Below are 25465 nucleotides of genomic sequence, written 5' to 3' on the forward strand. Positions count from 1 at the left end.
GACCCTATGGATCTCACAGGAGAACAAATCAGAGCTGAGGCCAGAGATCTACCCTGCGTACAGCTTCAGGACTCTGCTGGCTTTGAATGATGCCAGGTCAAGTTATTTGAGGTTCAGCTGGTAATCCAGACACTTCATTATCAAAGCTGAAGGTGGGCAAGCTCCCTTCCCTCAGTCAATTTTCAGCATCACCTTTCGAAAATCCTTCCCAGGGTAAACAGCAAACTCACCCCAAACAAAAGAAATGAAGCACTGTGGGGTTTTTTTTCTCATGCAACCGAGCAGGAAACTCCTCTGAGGCACAGAGACATTTCTGAGTTCCATGTTTCTCACCCTTTTCCAATTGCTCTCTCCACACCAGCCTGTCAGTCGAAGTGCTTGTCTTTGCTGGATGCCTGGGGCACACCCTCTCCCCCTCACACCGATAGTATCATGTCCTTAGGATGTGTCTACACTCCCAGGTAGAGCTGGTTACACAGAGTAGTCCTTTCCTTAGGGCTGGCTGAGTCTGGAAACCTGGGTGTGAGATAGAAGGCAGGCACTGCTCCTTATCATACAACAAAGATTATGCAAGTATGTCCTTTAATGAGGAAAATGAAGGCTCTTTGAATAGGTATGTGAGGTTGGCTGCAGGTAACTTCTGGCAGCGAGCAGGGTTCTTGCAGCCTGTAGCAGCCCAGGTTTCCAGTGCCAGATGAAGTGGAGCAACCAGTCATCCTCCACCAACCGACCTCCTTAAACCGAATGAACAATTTACCTTCTTTCATAACAAAGGACAAAACTTGAGGACCATAGCATCACTGAAAGAACTGCCACTGGGACCTAAAACTCAAAATGTTTATCTATAACTGTTACTTCACCTCCTTTCTGATTGCTGTCTTGCAGGCGTGGGAATGCAATGTGTATGGTTTTGGTGTTTTAATTACAATCATTTTGCAGGCCACCTTCAGGCCTGTTAGGGACCACCAGTAGTGCAGGGACTGCATGTGAAGAAGCTCTGCCCTAGGAGATCCATCCTGCCTTCCCTGATGTGGTTAAAATGTTACTTGTTGCGGTGCCTGCAAGGATTTAACCACGTTCTCAGTCCAGACGAAAGCCCTGGACTGTGCCATGTGCCTGAGACAGCAAGACTGAGCTTCAGCTGTGTTGCAGGGCAGCTGCAAGAAGCCAGGCTATCTGCAGCACTTGGTAGTGATTCCTTTATAGCCTCCCCCATCTCTCTTACATGCAAATGCAACCTCTTGGTCTCCTGGCCCAGCTCTTTCTGTTCTGAAGTCTTCGTTGGCTATTAATACATGGGGAATCTGTGAAGTAGGCAAACAAGGTTTTGATGAGTGTGGGAAAAAGAAAGGCGTTACCACATACGAGTGAACTTCAGTTTCACTCGTGCTGAATTAGTCAGAGCCTTCAAGTGAATTCCAAGTGCTAGTCCAGCTATTAAATGACTCTTCTTGAAGATGTAAGTGCTCCGTTCTGAGCCTCTCTTGGAGGAAAAGCTAACTTACAAAAAAAAAGAAAAATGAAATCAGAACTTTTGCATAAGTTTTCTTTTTTTAACTTTGTCATGTTTCCCAGAAAGAAAAAGTATCCACTAGTCACTGCACAGCAGCTTCTGAGACCTCTGCCAGCTGGAGAAACCCAGGCTGCTTGTAGTGCAGGTGAACACGATGTTTGTATCACAAGTGGTGACTGGAAATCTCATCTAGATGTTGAAGTCAGCAGCCCTGAGAAGTGATGTCTGCAGGTGGCAAAAAGGAGAGTATTTTTTTCCATCAGTTCAGTGTTAATGGTGTCCTAGCCTGAAGAAAGCTGCATATGGCAGAAATGGAAATGACAGAAAGGGTAGGGAAGGACCATGGTAAAAAAGATTACAGAAACTCAGACAAAGCAGGTGTATGGATTGCATTTCCACACTTGCCACAAACATGGAGGCTGCGTGGGCTTGATCCAGAAAGTGTCCAAGGTGTAATACAAGCACTTTGACAAGTACACATTAAAACATGGCCAGGCTTTCTACTAACACTAAGGCAAATACAGCTCTCTGGGATTAGTATTTGCGCAGAAGTTACAGTCCTTCCACATTGCTTTTCAGTGCATTATGCTGAAAAACATGCTCAAGAATGCTAACATGGACAGGAGATTGACAATATTTGTGCTGAAAATCCATTCAAATTCAGGAATTTACAGCTAACATGAAGCCTATTTGATCCTCTTATGGCAGTGACCTGATTGTGGAAACATTTCTCTCTGCCTGTTTCTCTACAATACAGAGAAGTGAGGCAGGGCTTGACTGAAGATGGATTCAGGCTTGCCAGGAGACCTGAAGGTGTTCCTCAGTTCTGTTGCATATCAATTTTTAATGCCTCCATTCTCCCTCCAGCTTACAATTGACAAAAGTTCCCCAACCAAAGAGCAGCAGCAAAACTGGTATGAATTTACACCCTCGGCCAAGAAGCAATGGTCTCAGGCACAGCAAGCCTTCAGCCTCACCCATGCAACAGGGATCAAGCTGGGTTTGACAGCACTTCTGAGGCGATGTGGTGGAGGCTCACGCTGTTGCCCCTTTTTCTTTTGCCAGGGCTGTCAAGCTGAGATTGTGCTCAAGCACTAGAATCTGCCATGTGACATGTAAAATGGTAAGCAAGGAGCAGCCTGCCAACCACCACTCTCAGGTTCTCAGCTAAACAAAAACAGATTACTGGCATTTGCTGCATCTGAAAGAAAGGCAGGTCTATCATATTCACAAACAGTAAAGGATACAGAAAAACAAAAGTATTCCCTCAGAGCCAAACACAGTTCCTCATCATGCCTGGGAATCCCCATGGAAGGAAAAGGGGTCATGCTGTTTTAACAAGAAAGGATTTGACCAAAAATACCCAACCAACTAGAGCAGCTGCAAAGTTGTTTTTCTTTGTGCTGGATTTTTTGTTTGTTTGTTTCAGTTTTCAATTTTCTGCTTTTAAAGAAAGCATTCGCAGGCGGGTTTCTCAGTTGGTTCTACCATCCCCAGCAATAGCAGGAGGACTTCTGCCCTCCAGAGCTTTCGCTAAGCTTTGCTGGGCTGGTTCTAGCACCACCGAAAGTCACGCTCTCAGTAGTTCATTAAAAACTTTCATGTGAATAACAGATAATTTTCTCACTTAGAAAAAGTAGCAGGGAGTCAAACAGCAAAACATAAATGTCAATAGCAAGGGAAGTAACAGTTTTCTTTCTGTTTTCAGCAGATGTCTATTGCAAGGTGGGAATTTGCTGATGTCTAATCAACGTTAAGCTTATGCTATGCCTCTCCCTCGAGAGGGGAAGGGGAGAGCTAGGCGTGCTGATGAATATCCCTTTTATCTAGCTGTCTGTTTCCAAGCTTGCAGAAATTGAATGTCTCTAATATCCTTTGAAATTGGTCAACAGATTCCAAAACTTTAGCAAAGGATCCATTTATAGACATACACTGCAGCTACGTAAGATTCGCTGCATTAAGACACCTTGGTAAAACTGACTTATTTCCTTTGCTGATTTTCTTTGCACGATGCATTAAGAAATTCTGAACCTTTTCTTTCCTTTTTCTCTATTCTTTTTACTGTTGGAAACACTCTGTATGCCACATTAGCCTTTCTCATGTTCTGCTGGAGCACTTGCTGTAGGTTGTGACAGGTCAGCCCTTAACCAAAGAGGAGGCCTCCTGGACCTCTTAACAAAGCAGGTTGTCAGAAACATAAAGCACTATCAGGTGGTTTTGGTTTAGAGGGCACTACTTTAGCACCTTGCAGGAAAGAGGAAGAAACATCCTTGAAATGAAAGCACATCTTAGGATCTCCTGATATTCAGCTGCTGCCCCTTCATCTCCATGTATTTTTGTATGACTCCTGAGGAATCACCTCATCCCTCCATGCCTGTTTGTCACGCCAAAAAGCCCTATCCTACTATTCCTTTAATGTCTGCAAAGCCCTTGGCTGCCTCCATGGTGACTTCTGCTAAAAGTCCTCAACAGATCAGAAATAAACGAAAAGAGGCAACTTGCACTGATGTCAGGTGCTCTGTTGCTATTCCTCTGAATTTATGGTAGTTCTTTACGCCACAGATCTAGACAGAGATTTGTAGCCACAAGTTGGCAACCTGAGGCCCTTGGCCAGAAAGGCTGAGCGATGGCAGCTCCTGAATCACCCCAGGCCCTGGGGCAGCGACCCGCTGGGTGACACCGCTGCACCTCGCACATACCCAGCACCGCTAATGGCAAGATGTTAAATGCATCCTTTATAGCACTTCAGGAATGAGCGGCCTCCTCCCCTCGCCCGGCCTGGCCGGTGGGGACCCTCGTGGACCTCCGCCTGGCCTGTGCTGCCTGGGGGATGAGGAGGCACCCCTTGCACCAAGCCCAGGTCTGTGCTGCCCACCCCTGCCTTCAGGCCTCCCTCCTCGCCTTCCTCTTTGTTTTAGAATCATGGAATGGTTTGGGCTGGAAGGGACCTTACAGATCATCTGGGTCCAACCCCCCTGCCATGGGCAGGGACAGCTTCCACCAGACCAGGCTGCTCAGAGCTCCATCCAACCTGGCCTTGAACACTGCCAGGGAGGGGGCAGCCACAGCTTCTCTGGGCAACCTGTGCCAGGGCCTCACCACCCTCATGGTGAAGAATTTCTTCCCAATATCTAAACTAAATCTGCCCTCTTTTAGTTTAGAGCCGTTCCCCCTTGTCCTATCACTACACACCCTTGTGAAAAGCCCCTCTCCATCCTTCCTGTCGGCCCCTTCAGGTACTGGCAGGCTGTTATGAGGACACCCTGGAGCCTTCTCTTCTCCAGGCTGAACAGTCCCAACTCCCTCAGCCTGTCCTTGTAGGAGAGGTGCTCCAGCCCTCGGATCATCTTTGTGGCCCTCATCTGGCCCCGCTCCAACACATCCGTGTCCTGCTTCTGTTGGGGGCCCCAAAGCTGGACGCAGGACTCCAGGTGAGGTCTCACGAGAGTGGAGTCTTCTTCATCTTCCTCTTTGTCTTCCTCCTTGCCCTCCTCACCATTGTCTTCTTCTTCGCGCTCCTCTTTTTCCTCCTCCTCCCGCCGCACTCACCTCACTCCCCGCGCCTCAACGCGCCCCCTCACCTGGCCCTGCCCCTTCCCTGACCACACCCACCGCATAGCTCCTCCCCTAAAACCCCGCCCCTTCCCTAGCCCCGCCCTCTCACCCGCCCCCGTCGTCCGTTCTCTCCCTTCCCCATTGGCTCCCCGGCGCCACGTGACACTGCGGCCGCGCGCAGCCGGAGCGGGGGGGCGGGTCCCGGTGTGGGCGGGGCCGGGGCGGGTGTGAGGGGGGGCGCGCGGGCGGGCGGGCCGGCAGCGGCAGCGGCGGCGGCTGCATGTGCGGGCGCGGGGCGGCGAGCGGGGCCGGGCCGGCGGCGCGGAGCGGAACGGAGCGAGGCGGCGCGGCCGGAGCCGGCGAGCAGGTCAGTGCGCGGCGGCGTGGCGGGAGGAGGAGGAGGCAGCAGCACGTGGGGTCTCCCGCGCAACAATGCTGGGGGTGGGGGGGAACCGTGTGCTGCCTTGTGAGGGGGAGGCCGCGCACGGCGCCGCGCGTTGCGGGCCCGGCGGGGGTGGGAGCCGGGCCCGGAAGCGTTGGGTGGGGGGCGGGGGACACCGTGCGCGGGGCTGCGCGGTGCGGTGACCCCGGTAGCGTGCGAATCGGCGGGCCTGAGCGCTTCCAGGCTCCGAGGGGCCTCCCCACCCTCGCCAGGCCGGACGCTGGGATTCGTGTTGCAGGGGGCCCCGGGGGGAAGCGCACACTCCCGCGCTGTCCGGTTGTGCCGTCCCAATGGATGCTTCCCGCCTCTTCACGAGAAAACGGCGTCAAATGTGCGGGGCCGCGCTCGCTGCGGCGGCGGGTGCAGCGGTGACGGCCTCTCCTGGGCCATAATTGAGCACGTGTCCATTAATGAACCTTTCGCTGGCCTGGCCACGGCTTGGGGGATTTGAGATCTGAGCAGCCCGGTCTGGTGGAAGATGTCCCTGCTCATGGCAGGGGGGTTGGAATGAGATGGTCTTTAAGGTCCCTTCCAACCCAAACCATTCTGTGATCTGGGAGGCTGGTGGGCCCCTTTGCACAAGCAGGCGGGTCGCGTAGCAGGAGGACACCCCATGCAGCGCCTTTCTGTGCCGTAGGTAAGGTGTATTTTGCATGCGACTGGAATTACTAATCCAAGCAATTAGCTGGAATCTGGCAAGTTTGCGCTACTGCCAGTTTCCAGGTAATTTAGTTACAGCTGCATCTTTCTGCTTGGAGGAGCTGCAGCGTAACCGGGGTGACTTAGCGTCTGGAGCTGCTGGGCTGGTTTTGCGTGCATCCTGCTGACGAAAGGAGGATCAGTGAGAAAATAGAGCTTTAACGAAGTTGATAGCAGTGGGAAAAGAGTAGTGTGGCTAAATGGGGCTCGTGACTTGTTTGTATACTAAATGTCACGAATCTCCCTACCCTGTTGTGAGCAGAATTTAAATTCCACCCTTATAATGATTGCTATTTTTTTGGTCGTATTGTTGCTAATAGTGTATGTTGAAAATGCTGCACGTGGATTTAAAGCTGGGGACTTTGTACACCCACCAATATTCTGCACCAATATTCATATACATCCAGGAACTTAATAGTCTGTTGTCACTAGGCTTCAGAGTTAACCATCCAGGTGCTGGCTAGCGGGGGTTGTTGCAGCACAGTCCCCAACACAGCCACTTTTAGGGGACATCACATGCTAGTAGCGGCCGCCAAATATGGTACACGGGCAAGTGGAGGAAGAGACTTTTAACCTTTGGTAAATGCTCCAACCTGAAATTGATTCCTTTGGGAAAGTGATACTTCTGTTAACTTTCACGAGGCTGAAAATAGTTGCGTTACCGGAGCCCCACGAGCCTTCGCCCCATTGGCTCTGCTTACGGACAGCGTTGCTTGCAGGAGCAAGAAGCTCTCGTCACAGCTATTTCAGTTTTATTTTTAAGTGTGTCTTAATAGCTCAAAAATCACTTGCCGGCTTCCAGTCAAGGCGGTCCCCGATGAGAAGCATCTGCTGGGATCGACTTCCTAAGTGCATTTCTTTGATTTGATGGCAGAAGTGCCCGTAGAAATGTCAAAAAACCCTGGCATTTAGGCACGTTTCCAGCTTAATCATCCCCTGCAAGCGATGCAAATCGGTGGCTTGAAATCCAGCAGCACTTGATATTAAAATAGCAAACAGTAAACATTGGCTCCTATCAATAACTTTAATTATGGTTTGGGTTTTGTCTTAAATAGGCACAAGCTGCCATAGGGAAATGAAAGTGTAGTATCCAGACGTGCTCAGCGGGGTGGTAGCGTCTTTGGACATGGCGTAATGTGCTTTTATAGCATAAATTAAAATAAAATAGGGTTTTAGCAGCATAGCGTGCTGTTGTGTAAGACAATTACAAACTTTTGGGCTGAGACCGCATGGCTTCTGGGCACCGTGTGCCGTGGTGTGTTGGCGGACGCGTTCCCACGCGCCTTCGGACGGGGAGAGCAAGTTTTACCACTCCAGAGCTCAACGCCGCTGGTTGAAAAACCATAATACAAAGTGCAGAGGAGGCTTTGTGTGTGCCACTGATAGCCAAACCGAAAGCAAAAATAAACGCCCGTAAAAGCTTTTTTTATTTTTTCAGTCATTGACAGAAAAAGAAAGTGCTGGTCCAGGGGCGGGTGTGAAGTCTCGTGTTCGCTAGGCTCTGAACATGGAAAATATGAATCACAGCACATGGCAGGGGCAGGAATGGCTCCTCCACACGTTTTGCATCTTTTCTTTTTCCCCTCTGATTTTATCCAAAATTAAGGGAAGGAGGCAGCACCCATCGATCCATTAAATGTTCATTTTTGCCAAGTTATGCTACTTTGTGAACAGGAGACGGGACTGGATTCCTGTGGCAAGGAGCCCTTAAAATTTCAACAGCTCTACCTATAAATATAGTTGCCGTGAAAGGCAAGCTGGTTTTAAAAACAAAACAAAACAAAAAAACCAAAACACCACGCTCTTTTTTTAGTCCCACTGTATCTGCCTGACTTTAGTGCAATGCAATGCATCTCTGGCCGGGTGATGAAGACGAGGCAGCACGGAGCATTGAGTCTTTTAATTCCTCTTGCTAATTTATGTGAAGAGAGGGTGCAAGCAGAGGAAAACAATTCATTTTGTTGTCCCAAAGATTTTAGGGGGTGGGACGGTGAGGCTGGCTCTGTGCAGCCACGCGGCTTTTGTAGAGGGACCTTTGCTGATCGCTTGATCCCGGTGGGTCCCCAGGAGCTGCCACACCGCAGGGCAGTGCACGATGGGGAAGGAAGGAGCCTGAAGCATCCCTTGGGTGCGAAGCAGCATCCCAGGTGAAAATAAAAGCAAAAAAAAAAAATAAAATTTTTTTTAAATAAATAAAGAAGCCAGCTGCCACCTTGCCCTGGAGGTGTCTGGGCTCACCCGACTGCTCTCTGATGCAACCGCGGCCGCTTCGGGAGCTCGCGGGCTGATTGGGCATGCCCAGGGTTGCCCAGGGACAGGCTGGCCCCGGGAGAGGGTACAGCATGTTCCCTTGGGTACTCCTTCACGCTGATGGGACCCCCCACCAGCCCCACATGATGCAGTTGGGTGGTGACCACCATGTGGAGAAGACGCCGCTGCCCGCAGGGCAGGGATTTAGCTGGAAAACCTAAAAGGAAGGGGTGGTTTTGCAGCTTAGCGATGTGTTTCTGTGTGCTCTGCGCTTGCATGGCAGGAATCCACCTTTGTGGCCGGAATAGCTTCTAGCGTGAAGCCCTCGGTCACCTCGCAGTGCAAAAACCCGCTCGGGGTTTTGGGATGGGGCGCCGGCTGGCAAACGGGCGAGAGTGGGGCGGGAGATCTCGACACAACGAACTGCTGCGTGTGCAGTTCGGCGAAGTGCTGAGCCTGGGCTGCGCGGGAGCTGCAGACAGGCTCCTCACGTGACCGTCTGAATTTCAGATGATTGCTGGACCACTTTGCCAACAGCCTTTCGCGGCTCATCAGCTGCAATATCGCTTCTTTCCCCCACCCCCCCCTTTTTTTTTTTTTTTTTTATTCCTTTCCCCTTTTCTTCCCCACCCTGCCGGATTTCCAAACCGAAGCAGGAGGGATGAATACAGCACGGAGGGTGGCTGCAGCTGTGCAGGGTCTGTATCCAAATCGTTTCCTGGAAGGCAAGTTTTTTGGGTTTTTTTTGTCTTAAAAATATTTTTACTGTGAGTCTCTCGTATCTGGGCTGTTTGGCTGTCAGGTTTAGTTTCCCATGGCATCGAGCGATTAGGGGAGGGAGGGGAAAGGAGGGGCTGAGTGTATTTTTACGTGCAGATCTCTGCAGCGGTATCATAGCCGATCGATGGTAAATGTGTTCCCTCTCATCTCTGCGATAGTTCTCGGCGATTTCCTCTTTTACGTCACTGCAGTTAATGAGATGTTTAACTTGAGGGCTGGGGGCGATGTGGCGTGTTATCGTGTTGCAAGGAAGGGGGGGATGACGAGTTCCCGCACAGACTTGTGCTGGGGAAGATCGTATCGATGCAACCTTTCAGGCTGGGGAGATCAGCTGGGTTTGGAGCCAAACCGTTGTTTTTCACCCTTAATGAACCTGACCTGGCTGCATCTAATTTTTTCATTTTATTATAATAATGATTTTTTTTTTGTTGTTCTAATACTGAGAAGCAACTCAATCCTTTATATCTGCTGCATTGCTGGAGTCAAGGATGCACCCCTTGATTTTTTTTTTTATAAGCAGAGTGTACCTGCCTGGCTGGACTTTGAATTTTTTTTCCTTTTTTTTTTTTGTTTTTAGTCCCCTGAAGCATAGCACGAGACCACTTGATGGCTTTTTTTGTGGTGATGTTGGGGTGACAACACGGGTACAGTGCCTGCAGTGCCAAAGCCCTCTCCAGGAGGGTCGTTGACTGTGTGTTTTGAGTCCCGTGCACGTAGTCTGGTTGAGTATAGAGTTAACAAAGCGTCACCGTTGAACGCGCCTTGACTAGAAATAGCGTCTATCCCTGCCACGATTTGCAAGGCCAGCTTGTTGAGAGCGGGGAGTTGGTCAATAAACACTCCGAGTGGCACCCTTGGGAGTTTTGCACCGAAATGGAAACCCCTGTCTCCTTCAGCCCTTCCCTCCTTGCCAAGTTGTTTTCTTCCCCCCCCCCCAAACCTGCCACGCAAACCCTCTCCTTTCTGCTGTGCTTTTCCACAAGTGTCTTTCGAGCATGACAGCAGAGAGAAGAAAGCCGGTGAGGGGCCACAGGCGCTGCGACACAGGAGGCTGATGCCTATCAGCTCAACCCTTGCCTGTGGCTTTGGGGGCCCCCTGCACGCCAGGTGACTTCAGCTGCCGGCTGGCCGTGCAGCACAGGTGGGTTCGCATCCGGCAGCGGTTGGACATGGGGCTGCCTCTACCCACCACCAGACCCATCCCACCTGCCTGCACCTCTTCCAGGGCTACCACCTCATCTCTAAGGTTTGAGTCAGATAGCCCAGATGGGGCGACCAAGATGTCCCCACGTAGGTGTGGAATGGAGAAGGGCTCCATAACCCTCTCAGGGCAACAGGGGCGCACAGAAGTTTTGTAAGAGGAACAATCATAGCTCCGATGGTGGCATCTTCTGATCTTCAAGCAGGACCGATCACTCACAGTCCTGCCAGCAGTCAGCCACAGACTTCCATCGGTGATTTTGCTTGCCAACCCTTTCTTTTTTCGTAAGAACAAAATGCTTCTTAAAAAAAATGTGCCACCAGCAAGTTGGATGTAGCTTGGTTTTTTGGAGGGTCACAGCCTCCCAGCTCTGTTCTTGCTCTGGGGAAGAAGCAACGTGGCTGGGTACAATTTTCAGGCCTCATGGGAACAGGATCTTAAATAACCCCACCACATCCGAGCTAAGCAAGCTCACATCCTTGTTGCTGGATGCGGGAGTTAATTTTTCTTGCTTCTGCCATGCACAACAGCCCTCTCCGTGCTGCTCTTGCAAGCTGGGACAAGGGGGAATTTGGGTGCAACTCCAGGCGGTGCTGGCTCGGCGCATGTTCCCGGGCTGGGCGGCCACCCAGGGCCCCCTTCATGCGAACGGGGTCAGCAGCTGGGAAATTGCAGAGCAAAGTGCCTCCCTGGTAATTCCCAGCTGCCGTTAAAGCGGCTTTAAAATAAATTCCCTCAAAGAGCAATTCCAAGTATTTGAGGGTTTGAACTTTTCCGGAGAAGGGTTTGGGAGCTGCTGGCTACTGCGCTGCACCCTGGCACAGTGGGAAAAGGCGCCGGGGGAATTGCCTTGATTATCCCAACCTCTAGAAAACCCTTTTTTAATGTCTGTGTTATGTTTATTTACTAGCTGCGTGTGCAACACGATGGTCAGAAATGGAGCGCTGCTGGAAGCAAAGCTTGCGTTAAACTGGGAAGATGAGTTGCTGAGCAGTGCCCTGGGCTGCAGGCAATGTCCAGGCTGGGTGACCCTCACCGTGCCATCGTACCTGGCCACAAGTGCTTACCCAGAGGCACAGCCCAGCTGGGCGCCCCTCGCCTCGCATTCCTCGGCCGGCTCTGCTTGGTAACGTGGGCACAACAGAAAACAAACTTTGCAGCAAGCCTTGCTCTCCCAGAGCCCCTGAAGCTTGCTTTAAAAAAAAAAAAATACTTTGGAGCAATGTGGTCTTCTATTTTTTTCTTTTTTTTTTTTCTCATGCTCATGAAAATTCTCATTCCAAACCAGTAACCTCCACTGCCCCCAGTACATTACTTTTTAAGGTGGCGTTAGGGGGCATTGAAGGGGAGGCTTTTCCAGCCTGGCTTCCCAGCCTCTGCGTCCCCTCCTCTCCTGCACCCCGTCAGCACCAAGTTGCAACTTCATGTTTGCTTATGTGGTGGGCAGAAAAACAGGGATTTTGGTCAACAAACAGGAAAGCTTGTCTCATCCCCACTTCCCCACTCCGAAAGGCTTTGGATGTCCCTGCGCTGGTGCTCCCCAGGGTGATGGGGTGATGCATCCCTAGGGAGTGCAACCCGCTTGTCACGGGGATGTCCCCATGAGGCTGGGTACCCGGAGCTGGGGACAGAAAAGCCTTTCCTTGCAAGGACAGTGCTGGGCTCCTGCCAAAGTCCCCTCACCAGGGCCCTGCCACCAGTGCAAGCACAGCCAGGCTGAAGGCTGGTGGTTAAAGCCATGATCCAGGTCACCTCCTGCCCCTTTTGGCTCCCTGAACGCAGCATCCAGGCAAGGAGCTTGCACCTCTGCATGCACATTCAAAGGGGCTGGGTATGGACTGAGCCAGTGTAGGGTAAAACCACCCTGGAAACCCCACTGCAGCAAGGGTTTGCTCCCTGGGCGTTCTTCATTGCCGTGGCTCAGCTGCTCTCGGATCGAACCGATTTTGTTCATGGGCTGTCCTTTGCTGTGGTGACTTCTTAATTAACTTTCCATCATGTATGTAATTTTTGCAATATTTTTTTTCTACGTGGAGGTGGCAGAGCTATCTCCCAAGGTGGGAGAAAATGCATCTTGCCTCTGAAGGATGAGACAGGGCAACAGGATAGACCTGCCATGGTTTGTCATGAGACAGCAGTGGGTGCAGTCCCAGCCCAAAGTCACATCCACCAGACCACACACTTAGTTCGCTTCCCCCCCCCCCCCAAAAAAAAAAACCTAATCCCTCTACAGCCCCTTAGGCTTTTTTGTTGTTGTTGTTGCTTCTCTCTGAATTCCTTCTAATTTACAGGCTCGCTGCCAGCGTACAATGTGCTATAAAAAGGGGACTTGTTCTTCAAGCTTCCCTCCGGTACAGAGCGTTTGCACAAATAGCAACACGCTTGACAAGTAGGTCCGATTCCCCATGCTATTACTGAAATGCTCATGGGGTGCTTGGGGACTAGAGCCCCTGTCTTAAAGACAAACCGAGTCGAATTTCACGGAGGACCCCAAGCCCAAATCCCAGCCTGTGTTTCAGCTCCTGTCAGTTGGAAAAATGGAACCGTGCCTTTTTATTTTTCTCCCCGTGCAGCTTCCCTCTCACCAAGAGCAAACGGATGTGGTTTGCATACCTCCATACCCCACCGGCGCAGGTACACCTGCCCTGAGGGCTGTGGCAGAAGACCCGTGTCCTGCTGAAGCCAGCTCTAGGGCCACCACTGATTTTTGGCTGGTCCCCTCCCGCTGTTGCAGGCAGCAGTGATGCAAACCCCCTGCCAGCTTCCTTCTTAAAACTAATGAGCCGTTTGACCCTGGCAAGTCCTCCGGGAAAGCCGCTGCTGGAGCCTTGCTGCTCGCACAGATACAAACTGCTCTCATTTCCAGCTTAAATTTATTTGTGGATGACTTGTACCCAGTTGGCCTTGTTCTTCTTGTACTCGCACTGGCTTTTAGCTCGGATGGCTCTTTTCCCTGCTCTGGTATTTATCCTCTGGCGGGCTGTACCGAGCACCATGGGTCTGCCAACGTAAATAACCCCAGTGCTCCTGGTTGAGAACTGATGGAAGGGCATCTAGGCTTCCCCATCCCTGCGGTGGAGACAGCCCTAGCAACTCACATCTGCAGCTCATCCTCCCGTGGACGGAGAAAAATCCACTGTGCCACCTCTCGACATCCTCACCAGCGATGGTCCCAACCTGCAGAAGGACATCCCGACCATCCTCTCCAATTTAAAGCCATCATCTAATTTCATTAGCCTGCTCCTCTTTTGCAGTGCAAAAGCCATTTTGGCGGAGGGTGAGGTTTTCTGTTTCCTAACGCAGCCTTCAGTAACACCCTTCCCTCCCCTTTCAGTTAGCAACCTCGGGTAACGGCAAAACCACTCGTGCTCCCAGTCGTGCTAATGCCATACTAATCTCATGCCAATCTCAGCCCTGGTCTTCTGAAGCAGAAGCTTCCTATGCACGGCTGTGCCAGGCGCCTGGCTCAAAGGCTGAAGTGGATTTACAACACTGAAGCTCATCAGAGCAAAATATGCACGCAACTCCTTACCACTGGTGTCCTTTTGGGTGTGTTGGACCATCCGGGATGCAATACATTTTGATTAAAACCCTACTGAGGGGGGTTGAGGCTTCATGCACGAGACGCTGCAAAACTCTGCGCTCAGGGTGATGGCTTGGAGCCTGCTCAGATGTAGGAATTGCTGCGAGGTGTTTGCTTCCCCCACCCTGGCGTGGTAATTTCTCGCCTTGGAGTCTCATTTCCCCCGTCCGTTCTTTTCTCTGCCACATTCAACATCTTTGCTGTGGGTTTTCTTTGCACATCGGTGCCTTTTTGCGCTATCTTTGGAAGCGCTGTGCTTATTTTTGGTGATGCTGAGACACTGGTTTGCCTATCCGGATTTGGACTTCTGCCTTCTCCTTGGCAGGCAGAGCTCATCTGGTACCTTAGATGGAAAGAAGGATGCTCCACATGCTATTATTCACCAGCTCCTTACTTCCTCCAAGTTTTCCTGTAGTTGGGAACCTATTTTTGTTTATTTTTTTCCATCCTGTGTAATCTAAACTGCAGCAGAGCGTGTCCATTTGAGGCAGGATTTTATATTCCCCTGCAGTGTCCTTCTGTCATGCCACACCCTCATTAAACCACATGTAAATTGGCATCATCGAGGAGGAGCTGGGCTCTCCTGTAATTAGCAGGATTATTCTCATCTCTCACGGTTTCCAGCGAAGTTGCTCGGCTGGTGTAACGCAATTCCCCCTAATGCTCGTCTCTGCTGACGGGGAGAGCAATGCTAATCCTCCGCTGAGGACTGGCAGCCAGTTCCTGGGAGGAAGCTAGCAGACTCCATTGCACCTTTCCACGTTACGTGATTTTTGACCCCAAACTCCTCTTCTCCGGGCCATGGTTGTTTAGTATATCACATCAGGCATTAACTTTCCACCTCTTTTCTGAGCAGCCCATGGGCTCCTTTGCAGACGCTGCTCCAGCACAGGAGTGCATTGCATCCTGCACTCATCAGTGGTACTGCTGGTTTTGCCTTTTGCATCGTGTTTTCTTGCCACATAAATCAGCATCCATGGTTTCCAGCACTCATGGTGGATGCAGCTGGGCATCTTCTCCCTGCAGTCAGTCTTCCTTGTTGCTCTCTCCCCATTTATTTGATTTCTCACTATATTTAAAGCCAGGGGTGGTCAGTGCGTGTTTTGCAACCTTCTGCTCCTGTTACTCCTTTTTTAGAAATGAAGGGGAAAGAACCACAAGCAATAAAGAGCCTGAGGTTTGAGGACTGTCTGTTTATTTGTCAAAGCTAGAAATGCAGTGGCTGAAGAGGATGAGAGGAAATCGTCAGTGCAAACGTACCTCAATTAAATTCAGGCTGGCATAAGTCAAAACTAGGGGAGGGCATAGCTGTGGCAGCTGGAGGGGGGGATTTCCTCCTGCTGCAGTTTCAGATGGAGGTGTTAGCACTGCCTTTACTGCAAATAACATCGTAGTTTTGCCTTTTGCACCTCATTTTTGTGCCCCCCAGCCTAGCTTTCCTGCAGCATGCCCAGCTGGCGCTGGGGGAGTAGTGGTGCCCAGCTCGGGGCATCTTAGCACCCCTTGCAGTGGGATTGCTGGTGGCAAGTGGGTGGCTGTAAACCAGTCCCAGCGGTGCAAATGGTGGCCAGGAGGCTGAAGCCAGCCATTATCTGCTGGGGAGAGAGGAGGAGGAGCAGCAGGATGGCTCAGACACCAAAGCTGAAGATGCCCTGAAGCCCAGAAAAGACAAAAATGGGTGTCCGGATCCTATAAGAGGGTTGAGAACCACTTAAGATCTTCTCCCTCGGAAGCAGCAATTACCAGATGAAAGGAAACATCTTCGACCAGGCGTTTTAGTGCATCTGTTTTGAATTCCGCGCTTGCATTTGGGGAAGCAGGGAAGGCTGCTTGATGGGTTGATGGCTGGGCAAGGCAGAGGGTGTCCTTCAGGGGTTACGGCTGGTTGCTTACAAAATGCATTTTGACACCAGGAGCGATTTCCACATCTCTCCTCCTTTTTGGACTGCATTGTCAATAACTTTCCAAAGCGCTAATGCTGGGCACAAGCCGGGTTTCTGCTCGTGGGAGGGCAAGGGGCCGTCTCTGCACGAAGCAGCGAGCCGGGGGACACACACAAGGTTTTCTTTTTCCGTTTTGCCCCTCCTTGCTAACAGAGGAGACATTGGCATGTAATTACCACCAGCTTTAATCCCTCCAGACCAACTGTCTTTCTGGCAAACACAAATACAATGGGAGCCAAAGGTTATTGCACGCCCTAAATAAAACCATTACAGCCCCGGGGCCTCACGCAAGCTCAGTCTGCAAAGCATCCAGGACCAGCTTGGTTCAGTTTTCTTGAGCTCGGAAGATTCAGTTTGATGTCAATGACCCATAACTTTATTTTTTTTTCTTAGTTTTCCCCTGCAAAGCCACCTGCATGCTCGCGGCTGCTGTGGCACCTGCCAGGAGCAGCACATCTGGCCGGCGTTAGTGAGCCCACCACAGGATGCGCTTGGTTCAGGGTTTTCTTGCTAAAACTATTAGTGTCTTTATTTGAAACCAGAGGCAGGCGAAGGCACATCACGTCGATGCGCCTCGCCGGCAGGCATGTACACCTCAGCCCAACACAGGGCTATGACTGGCATCCTTGCGAACGGCTGCCAGTTGCAACCCAATGTCCTGCCTGTCGGTGGGATGGACAGAGATGTCAGGCACCACGCAAGGTCGCGCTTGGCCTGGAGGAGCCGCCCGGGAGCTAGGGCATCCCACCAGGCTTTTCTTCCAGCTACTGCTCTAAGCTGGGATTTACTCTGAAACATGGAGGATTTAACTTTTTATCCCTGAGCAAATACAGCCCGAAGTGATGCAAATGCATGACCTCACCCGAATCTCAAGAAGAGGTAAATATTGCATCACGCTGAGCGTGGTGTATCCTTTGCCCCAGTCTGAGAAGCTCTGCCTGAGTCCGCCCTGCTGCAGGGACAAGCCATGCCAGGGAGGAGGTGTATAGTGGGAAAGGCTTTCTGCTTGCCAACCAGTTTAATTATTGGTGTCTTGGTGTTTTAATGTGATGGACGCTTGTCCTGCCCCCGTGCAAGGCTGCGCTGGCCACTGGTGTCCCTGCAGAGCTGCTACCAGGGAGGAATGGGGTTTCACAACCCATCTTTCCAGGCTTCCACAAGATTACTGGAGGGAGAGGAATGTGCCAGAGAAAATACCCCGACTGCTGTTAAAAGGCACAGCTTTCTCTGCTCCTTTCCGGGATAGCCATTCCTCCAGCGCAGCAGAGGTCCAGCTGGCAGCACCCACTGGAGCCAGCCCCGTGTCACCTCCCCGTGTCGTCCTGGGGTGCCTTTGCCCTCCTGGACTCCCCTTCATGTGCAAATAATTGCATTTGTGATAAGCAGGCTCTTTTATGAAGAAACTCTTTGCTTTTCCCTTGCTGTTCTCCTGGGACAGAGCTCAGTCGCTTTATATCTGGACAATAAATCTCCAGGCTCTCCAGGACACACCCACCATGCAAGGCAGTAATGCCTCTTAAATAATGGACCTGCCAGATGCTTGTTCTGTCTGGGTGAAGAGCACGCCAGCCAGTTGCAGCATCTGTAAATCATTTTCCAGGAGAGCCCGGGCAGTCGGGGAGTCTCGGCTGAATCTCTTTTTGCCAACCCCTTCAAATCACAGTGAAGGTTTCTGGACTGCCCAGAGCGAAAACATCTGTCAGCTGCGGCAGCCACAGTCCTAGGGTGAAAGATGCATCCCACACGTCTCGGGAGGAAGGTGGAGAAATCTTCTTCCCTGGTCCTTCTGCTTCCACAAGGCAAGCAATCCTTGCCAGGCAAAGGCTAAGATCATCCATTTTCTTGACCCCCAATCTTTGCATCCACTGTTGTTTCAAAATGCTGGAGGCATGAGATGATGAGATGTGGTACTGGGCAATGGAGGGCTCTGGGTAAGCTTGAACTGGTTTGTTGTTAGGCCATCTCCTCCTGGGTGATGGGACATGGAAAAGGCTGAAAGTAGGAATGGCTTTCTCTGATGTGCCTTCTTTGTTGGGTCTTCTTTCGGGGCTCCACGACCCCAGTCCACGTGTTTTGCCTCCAGCAAGAAGAACTCCTACAAGTTCTCTGCAGAAGACCTCATTGCATGCGGGGTTGATGGCTGGGCCGTTGCGCTTGCCCCAGTTTCTCTCCTAGGCTAGTTACAAGCCTTTTGGACTCTTTTAGGCAGCTTTGGCAGGTGCTCTGCTTTTCTAGCCCCGGCCACAACCATATAAAGTCTTTCCCCAGCTATTAAAAAGTGGTTATGCTCCTTGCGTGTCTTTTCATTACAGGAAGCTGGTAAGTGGACGGGTCCTACACAAATAAACTTCTGAAGGGCAGGGAGTCAAAATATCCCTGGGCTTGTTTGCTGGAAAAAAAAGGTTAACCAGCATGAAGTCTATGAATTCCTGCTGACTTGACTTTGTTGACAAAATATGGTGTGATTAATTGGAGTTGCAGGCAAACCGCCTGGGAATATTTGGAAGGAGCTTGTCCATCACAAAGGCTGAAATCTTCTTGGGGGGAGAGCTGGCCGGACTCTTCGGAGATGCACCTAGGGTCTTGGCGATGGCTCTGGTTTGGGGTTTTGTTGCCGAGGATCAGGTGTGTAGGAATCTCGGTCTCCCACAGTGGAGCTGTGACAGACAATCATAGAATCATAGAATGGTTTGGGTTGGAAGGGACCGTATAGATCATCTAGTTGCAGCCCCCCTGCCATGGGCAGGGACACCTTCCACTAGACCAGGTTGCTCAAAGCCCCATCCAACTTGGCCTTGGACATTGCCAGGGAGGGGGCATCTATAACTTCTCTGGGAAGCCTGGTCCAGTGTCTTACCACCCACATCATAAAAAATTTATTTATTTCTCATATACAATCTAAATCTACCCTCTTTCAGTTAAAAATCATTGTCCCTTGTCCTGTCACTACAGGCCTTGGTAAATGTCTCTCTCCATCTTTCTAGTAAGCCCCCTTTCTATACCGAAAAGCTGCAACAAGGTCTCCCTGGATCCTTCTCTTCTCCAGGCTGAACAGGCCCAGCTCTCTCAGCCTTTCCTTATAGAAGAGATGCTCCAGCCCTCTGATCGTTTTTGTGGCCCTCCTCTGGACCTGCTCCAACAAGTCCAGGTCTTTCCTGTGCTGAGAGCTCCAGAGCTGGACGCAGGACTCCAGGTGGGGTCTCACTAGAGCAGAGTAGAAGAGCAGAATCTCCTCCCTCAACCTGCTGGCAATGCTGCTTTTGATGCAGCCCAGGATACGATTGGCCTTCTGGGCTGCGAGCACACATTGCTGGGTGATGTTGGGCTTCTCCTCAGAGCTGCTCTCAATCCATTCTCCGCTCAGCCTGTATCTGTGCTGGGGACTCTCCTGACCCAGGTGCAGGACCTTGCACTTGTTGAACTTCATGAGGTTCACCCTGGCCCACCTCTCAAGCCTGTCAGGGTCCCTCTGGATGGCATCCCTTCTCTCCACCATGTTGACTGCACCACACAGCTTGGTGTCGTTGGCAAACTTGGTGAGGGTGCACTCAATCCCACTGTCCGTGTTGCCAACAAAGATGTTAAACAGCACTGGTCCCAGTAGAGACATTGGGTCATTGACCGCACTCTTTGAGTGTAACCATCCAGCCATTTCCTTATCCACCGAGTGGTCCATCTGTCAAATCCGTATCAGTCCTATTCAGAGGCAAGGATGTCATGCGGGACAGTGTCAAATGCTTTGCACAAGTCCAGGTAGAAGGGCAGGAAGAGCCCATGAAGAAGCCAGGCACCAAGTGACTCCTTTAGAGTGAGCTGAAACGGTCTCTATTATCTAGTTGAAGATGTCCCTGCTCATTGCAGGAGGGATGGACTAGATGACCTTTAAAGATCCCTTCCAACCCAAACCATTCTATGATTCTGTGATGACTGTAATGAGACTCTTGGGTCCCTAAACTCAGGTTTCTGCTTTCAAGCTGAAAAGGCTGACCCATAGCGTCATTGCCTGGGCAGGAACAGCAGCTTCATGGTGAAGGTGAAGTTCAGGAGAGAGACCTGTGCTGCTCCCAGCATGGTCCTAAATCCCAGCAGCTGCTGACCCCTATATTGCCGTGGGAGATGTTTACGATCACCCTGCTGTTTCCCCAGCCCGGCAGCTTATTTTAGAGTGTGGCAGGGCAGTGGCTGGTACATGGCCCTGGGTGCCATCACAGCATTTCAACCAGAGAAGAGCCACCATCGTGCCAGCCGAGCCCAGCAAGCTCCGGAGCCAGCTGCTTCTATTGTGGCTGGCAAGTTCATTCACAGCCTCTCAAGGCAGCATGTGATGAACAGCTTGCTTCCCTCGGCCTGGAAGCAAGCAGAAAACCCATGCTGGCACTGGTCCAAGACAGAAGCTATGGGAATCCTCCTCGACAGCGTGACAGCAAACGCTTGTCTTGAGCGGGGCCGGTGCTGGGAGGCTCTTGCCCAACCAGCCCATGGCAAAACCCGTCCTGTTGCAGGAATAGCTTGCCTTGGGCTGCAAGGTTTCCTGCAGCTGCGTGACTAAGTGTGCTGGAAACCACCTCTGGTGCATGCCAGGGTGGTAGAAATTGGGCTGTCAGCAAACAAACGTGCCAGTGCGTGTCCCACTGTGCTTTGAGGAGGTGGGTAGCACCTAGTGGAGGCAAGAAAGGGGGCTGTGCCCTCTCCTCAGTTTCCCTAAAAGGCTGACAAATGTTTCCAAGGTAAGGTCAGCCACATTTAGGGAGAACCTCTTACGGGTGGAGGCTGCTTCTCAAGGGCTACCAGGTCCCTGCAGCCCCAATGCTGAAGCCCCCTCTCTTGGGATGCTCAGCCTTGCCTACTTCAAGCTGTGCCATGCAAACATGATCTAGGAGAGCCAAAAGGAGCAAGAGTCATATGCCTCTTGCGCAGCCTCTCAGCACCGTCTTGCCCGCGGTGAAGTGGCTGCAGGGGTGGAGCAGTCCATCAGGCTGGAGTTCGGAGCATCTTGACCGTTTTCTGCAGAGCAACCGTGGCAAGCAGCCCATGTTTCACAAGTGGGGTTTTCCCATCAGGCTTTCCAGCTGCTATAAATAACAGGAAATGTTTTGTCATTTTCTGCTTTAGGGAAGGTCAGGAGCTGGATTCTGTGGTCACTGGATCTTTAATGAGGTTGAAGATTTATGTGGTATACCCAGAAGTCCCCCAGGGCAGCCTGCCTAGGGCCATTTGGTTCCTTGGATGGAGAAGTCTTGAATGCCTGCCTTTACAAAGTTACATTAGCCACCCTTTATGAGATGTGAGGTCCTACTAAATCCTTCATGTGCTCTTCATCTCTGAGGCCAGACGTTAACTCTTCAATTGCTGCAGAACCTGCACACGAGAGGTTTGAACTGTCCTCTTTCTGTGGTAGGAAAAGCTTCTACCGTGGATCCCAGGATGGACACATGGACACCAGTTACTTGTCTCGTGAGCTTACTGGGAGGTCATCTTGCAGCTTCCCTGAGTTGTCAACACTTGGTATTCCACTCATGATGGGCAAGTTCTTAATATTTTCTTTTTGCCTGCTCCTTCAAGGAAGGCTGATCCTTCCTGAATCTCCCCCGGGACTGATGGACCAACTGTTTGACTCCTGGGTGGTTGGTCTCTGATGGCCAGACCGTTGCATTTACCAGTGTATTCCTGCCACGGGGGAGCAAAGAGTAACCAGCAAATGACAGAAGACTTTAAGCAGCCCTCGGTGCAAAACTGTTTTTCTAGCTTTTGTTCAAGTTAGAGTATTTGCCTTGCAGTATCCCACCAAACTAATACTCAGTCAAGCTTGAGGTGAAACTACCCATGCAGTGCTCCACCATCTCCATTATTGGGGTGTGCTCCTTATGCCTGTCTCCTTCAGCTGGTAGGATCCAACCAAAGTTCTGTTCCTTCAAGGTTGCTGTCCTCCATCTTCATGGCTAGGACTTTGGTTAACACCATGGGGCTAAGGGTGGTTGGAAAGGTCCTAAGCCATAAGAATTGTCTGAGCAGAAACAGATCAAAATAACCTATTTCCAGTACAATTCATGTATGCACACCAAGGCTGGGAGTTATTCTACCATACCTCTTAAATTAGGTAGGTAACTGCCGCATGCTTCTGCCATAGTTAGTATAAGGGATAAGGAGATATCTCCAGAGGTTAGTTTGCTCCACAGACGTAGCAACTGCCCTTTCTCTCTCTGTTAGTTAGAGAAGGAACAAAGTGCAAAGCCTGAAGGCTACTTGTCTGAGTCTAGCTGGTGTGGAAGAAAGTCACACACACCTTCTCTGGCTGGTGGCAGTGGTGGGTCTCCGTTGGGGTCATATTATTTCCCATTGGGCATCCCCAGCTCCTTTCCAGGTGGTTTGCCTGGGTTGTGCTTGTGGCAGGGTGGAAACCCAACAAATCAAGCAGGAAGATCTAGTCCCAGAAGTTTGCTCAGACATCTCAACAGCTTTCCTGGGAAATGGAGAGCCGCAAGCATCAGGTCCGTCCTGTTTGTCGCCCCAGCAGCTGCTCAGGGAGGAGGCAAATCCTCTGTCTGCCACCTCTCCCACTTCCCCAGCAGAATGCTTTGATGTCCACTCCGCTGGCCCCGAGCACCCAGCACCAGGATTAACCACCAGACAGACCCCTCCACCACCTCCAAATAAATCTCCTAAACTCAGGCAAGCCCCATGCAGAGGGGTCCGGGCATTCCCCGCTTGCAGAATAAGAGTTAAAAATAGTTTTTCCCTTGCACCTGCCCCTCCGAAGCCAAGACTCTGTTCTATTTTTACAGTCCAGGTTTCCTGGTGGCTGGCTTCTCTCCTGGGGCACAGAGGACAGGGAAAAACAGAAAACTACCCATCTCAATAGTGCAAAGAAGGTGGCAGCATGGAAAGTGCTCACACTACACATGGGTTGGATGGAACCCTTCCCACCCTAACCTCTCCCTCCTAAAACCTCACGCTTTGAAACCAAGGCAAAAATGGAAGCCCAGGGATAGTCCTTAGGAAAAACACCATCTTTTGATCCTTTTTTCATTTTTTTAGACAGGGAGGGTTGCAAAAATGGGAAATGGAATTGTGTGTTTGTGAGAGTGCTATATCTGTCTCTAAGGGGTTTTTTAAGTTAGCATCCCCTGCGCAGATCTCTGAAGCAACAGAGGAAGCCTGGTCTCAGCCCTCATTAAATGGTTTCAGTGAGGCTGAATTATATTTTGTAAAATCCTGTGTGTTTACATTTCATAAGCTTATTTTAAAATGCATGTGTATAAAAGAGCAGGCTTATTTATAAGGCGGAATAGCCAGCTGTGTCCTTACCTGACTTAAGTGTCAAGGAAGCAGCTTTTTTTTACTTTTTACAAGTACAACTTAAAATAAAATACTGGTTACTGTGCACCAGTGAATCTGCTCAAGATGAGGTCAGGGCAAGGTCTTGTTTTCTGACTGTAAAAAGCTATTTTGCTTGTTTACGGAGCTTCCTCTTGCCAGCCATCATTTTAGGTTAATCTGTTAATGACAGCTATAGGTAAAAAAACTTCAGTTCTATCCTCCAGGGTCCTGGCAAGCCTGCATTGCCAAAATCCCAAACTAGCCAGGCTTCACAGCGAACGGCGTTTGGGAACTTTCTATCGGTAAAGCAAGATTTGCTGGGTGACCCTTTTAGCCCAGATCTTGGCAAGGGTTCTGGCTTCAAGTCCCGCAGGGAAATGCATGAGAAAGCCTTTTTAGGGGGGTCTTGGCATTTTCTGCTTCTCCCGGGGGAAGGATTTTATTCTTTATTCTTGGTTTTAACCATATGAACCGGCAATGCACCAGCCTGGTGGCAAGAAGGTGAGGAGCATCTTAGGGTGATGAAGGAAGGCTGCAGGTGGATGTTGAAGTATAATGAGTAGTTAGATATGAACCTTAACAGCAGGACAGGGAGGGTGAGGAGAGCGCCAGGGAGCCACTAATTTACACGAAAGCAAAGTGAAACTTTGACTGTAGGACATACAATTCATCTTGCACAAGGGCCAAAAAGCCTGTATGTGTTTTTATGCCTATGCTCGGAGATATTTTCCTGCCTCTGGCAAGCTCCCATGAAGCCCATAGGCCTGGTAGGTATGAACATGAAGACCTAGGAGGTAGGGAGGTGAGCAGAGGCCATTTATACCCGGGAAAGAGCTGAAGCAGACGTGGTGTAAGGGGTCGTTTTTCATCCAGTTGAGCTGTAAACCAAAGCTCTGACCACTGGTGGTTATTTAAAGACTCCCACGGCGCTTCCTGCGATGGGAAGGTGCTTGGCCTACGTTCAGGCTGGGCGACTGCTCTCTGCAAAGCCAAATAAACAGCAGCCACTTGAACTTTCCACCTTGCAGACTCCGCCAGATGCCTCTTCCCCAAGCCATGACTGGGTGCCGCGCCTTGGACAGGCGTTATGGACAAGCCACTGTGGAGGATTCAGGGTGACAACCGCATTTTGGGGTTTTCCCATCACAGGAAAAATGCCAAGGGAAGAGTTTGGTGCTGCTTGGAGCTGAGAGGGGGCATCTGGGAAAGGAGGTTTGTGTCTTCAGGATGGGCTGGGGTGCCCTATGTGTGGGTCTGTGTCCTTCAATGACCTTGGGCAGGGCAAAGAGAGAGGAGATTATATACTTCAATGCTAGACATGTACTTTAGATGCTAAATTTCCCGAGAGGAGCACAATCCAAGTAGCTGGGACCAAGAATTTCCTCCGTCCGTCAAAGCTTGTCAGGGACTTGTAAGTGCAGTGGCCATCTCATCTGCAGGCTGTCCGTGAAGGTCCCAAGGCATCAATGATGAGATACCCATGGTGATACTTCATCAGTTGGGGAGGTTGGAGGTGGTCCCTTCCAACGTCAGCCCCTCTGTGACAGTTGATGTGAAATATCAGACACTCACCTGTATGTATTTTGGTGCTTGTATTGAGTTGTATTTAATGTGGTGCGTGTCTCTCCCTGCTTATGACCTTTCTCCGGTGCGATGTTTCAGCAACTCACATAAACTCTGCGATGGATGCTCCGTCCTCACATCCAGGGGCAGCCCCTCAGCCTGGGAACTTTTGCAAGACTTGGCAGCAGGGCTTTTGCAGGAGAATTTCACACAGGACCCAAAAATATTGCTGTCGGTGCAGCGTCGGTCAGCCTGAACGCAGGGTCAGGTCCCTAAGAAATCATACTGTTGACGAACAAGCTTGAGCGTATTCAAATGCTTCGTCTGATTTTCTTGGACTGCAAAGTTTCCAAGGGAGCCAAAAAGCTGGCTGCTCTTCTTGTTGACTTTGCAGACCAGAAATACAGCTGGGTTCAGTGAAATAAGGAAGCTCAAATTCTTATATTGGTGTAGCAGAGGGGAAAAAGCTCAATTCGGAAGAGCTGCAATGTCCACTTCAGAGATAAAAATACAAGTCCAAGGTGGTGTGCCTGGGCTCTGCTGCCTGCTCTCTGCCTGTGGTCAGCATTGAGGATGGTCGCTTGGGCACAGGACAGCCCACAATACGTAGCCCCATATG

General features: G+C 50.7%; 1 protein-coding gene across 1 annotated transcript in view; it reads left to right on the top strand.

Annotated features, from left to right (window-relative positions):
- Positions 1-5337: 5337 nt before the first annotated feature.
- Positions 5338-25465, top strand: part of PTP4A3 (protein tyrosine phosphatase 4A3) — a 52069-nt gene continuing 31941 nt past the window's right edge. Inside the window, exon 1 of the mRNA XM_075415488.1 lies at positions 5338-5435. The gene's annotated coding sequence lies outside the window, so the exon portion shown is untranslated. The remainder of the gene's footprint in view (positions 5436-25465) is intronic.

The sequence above is a fragment of the Opisthocomus hoazin genome, chromosome 3 (assembly GCF_030867145.1).
Source record: "Opisthocomus hoazin isolate bOpiHoa1 chromosome 3, bOpiHoa1.hap1, whole genome shotgun sequence".
Classification (NCBI taxonomy): Eukaryota; Metazoa; Chordata; class Aves; order Opisthocomiformes; family Opisthocomidae; genus Opisthocomus; species Opisthocomus hoazin.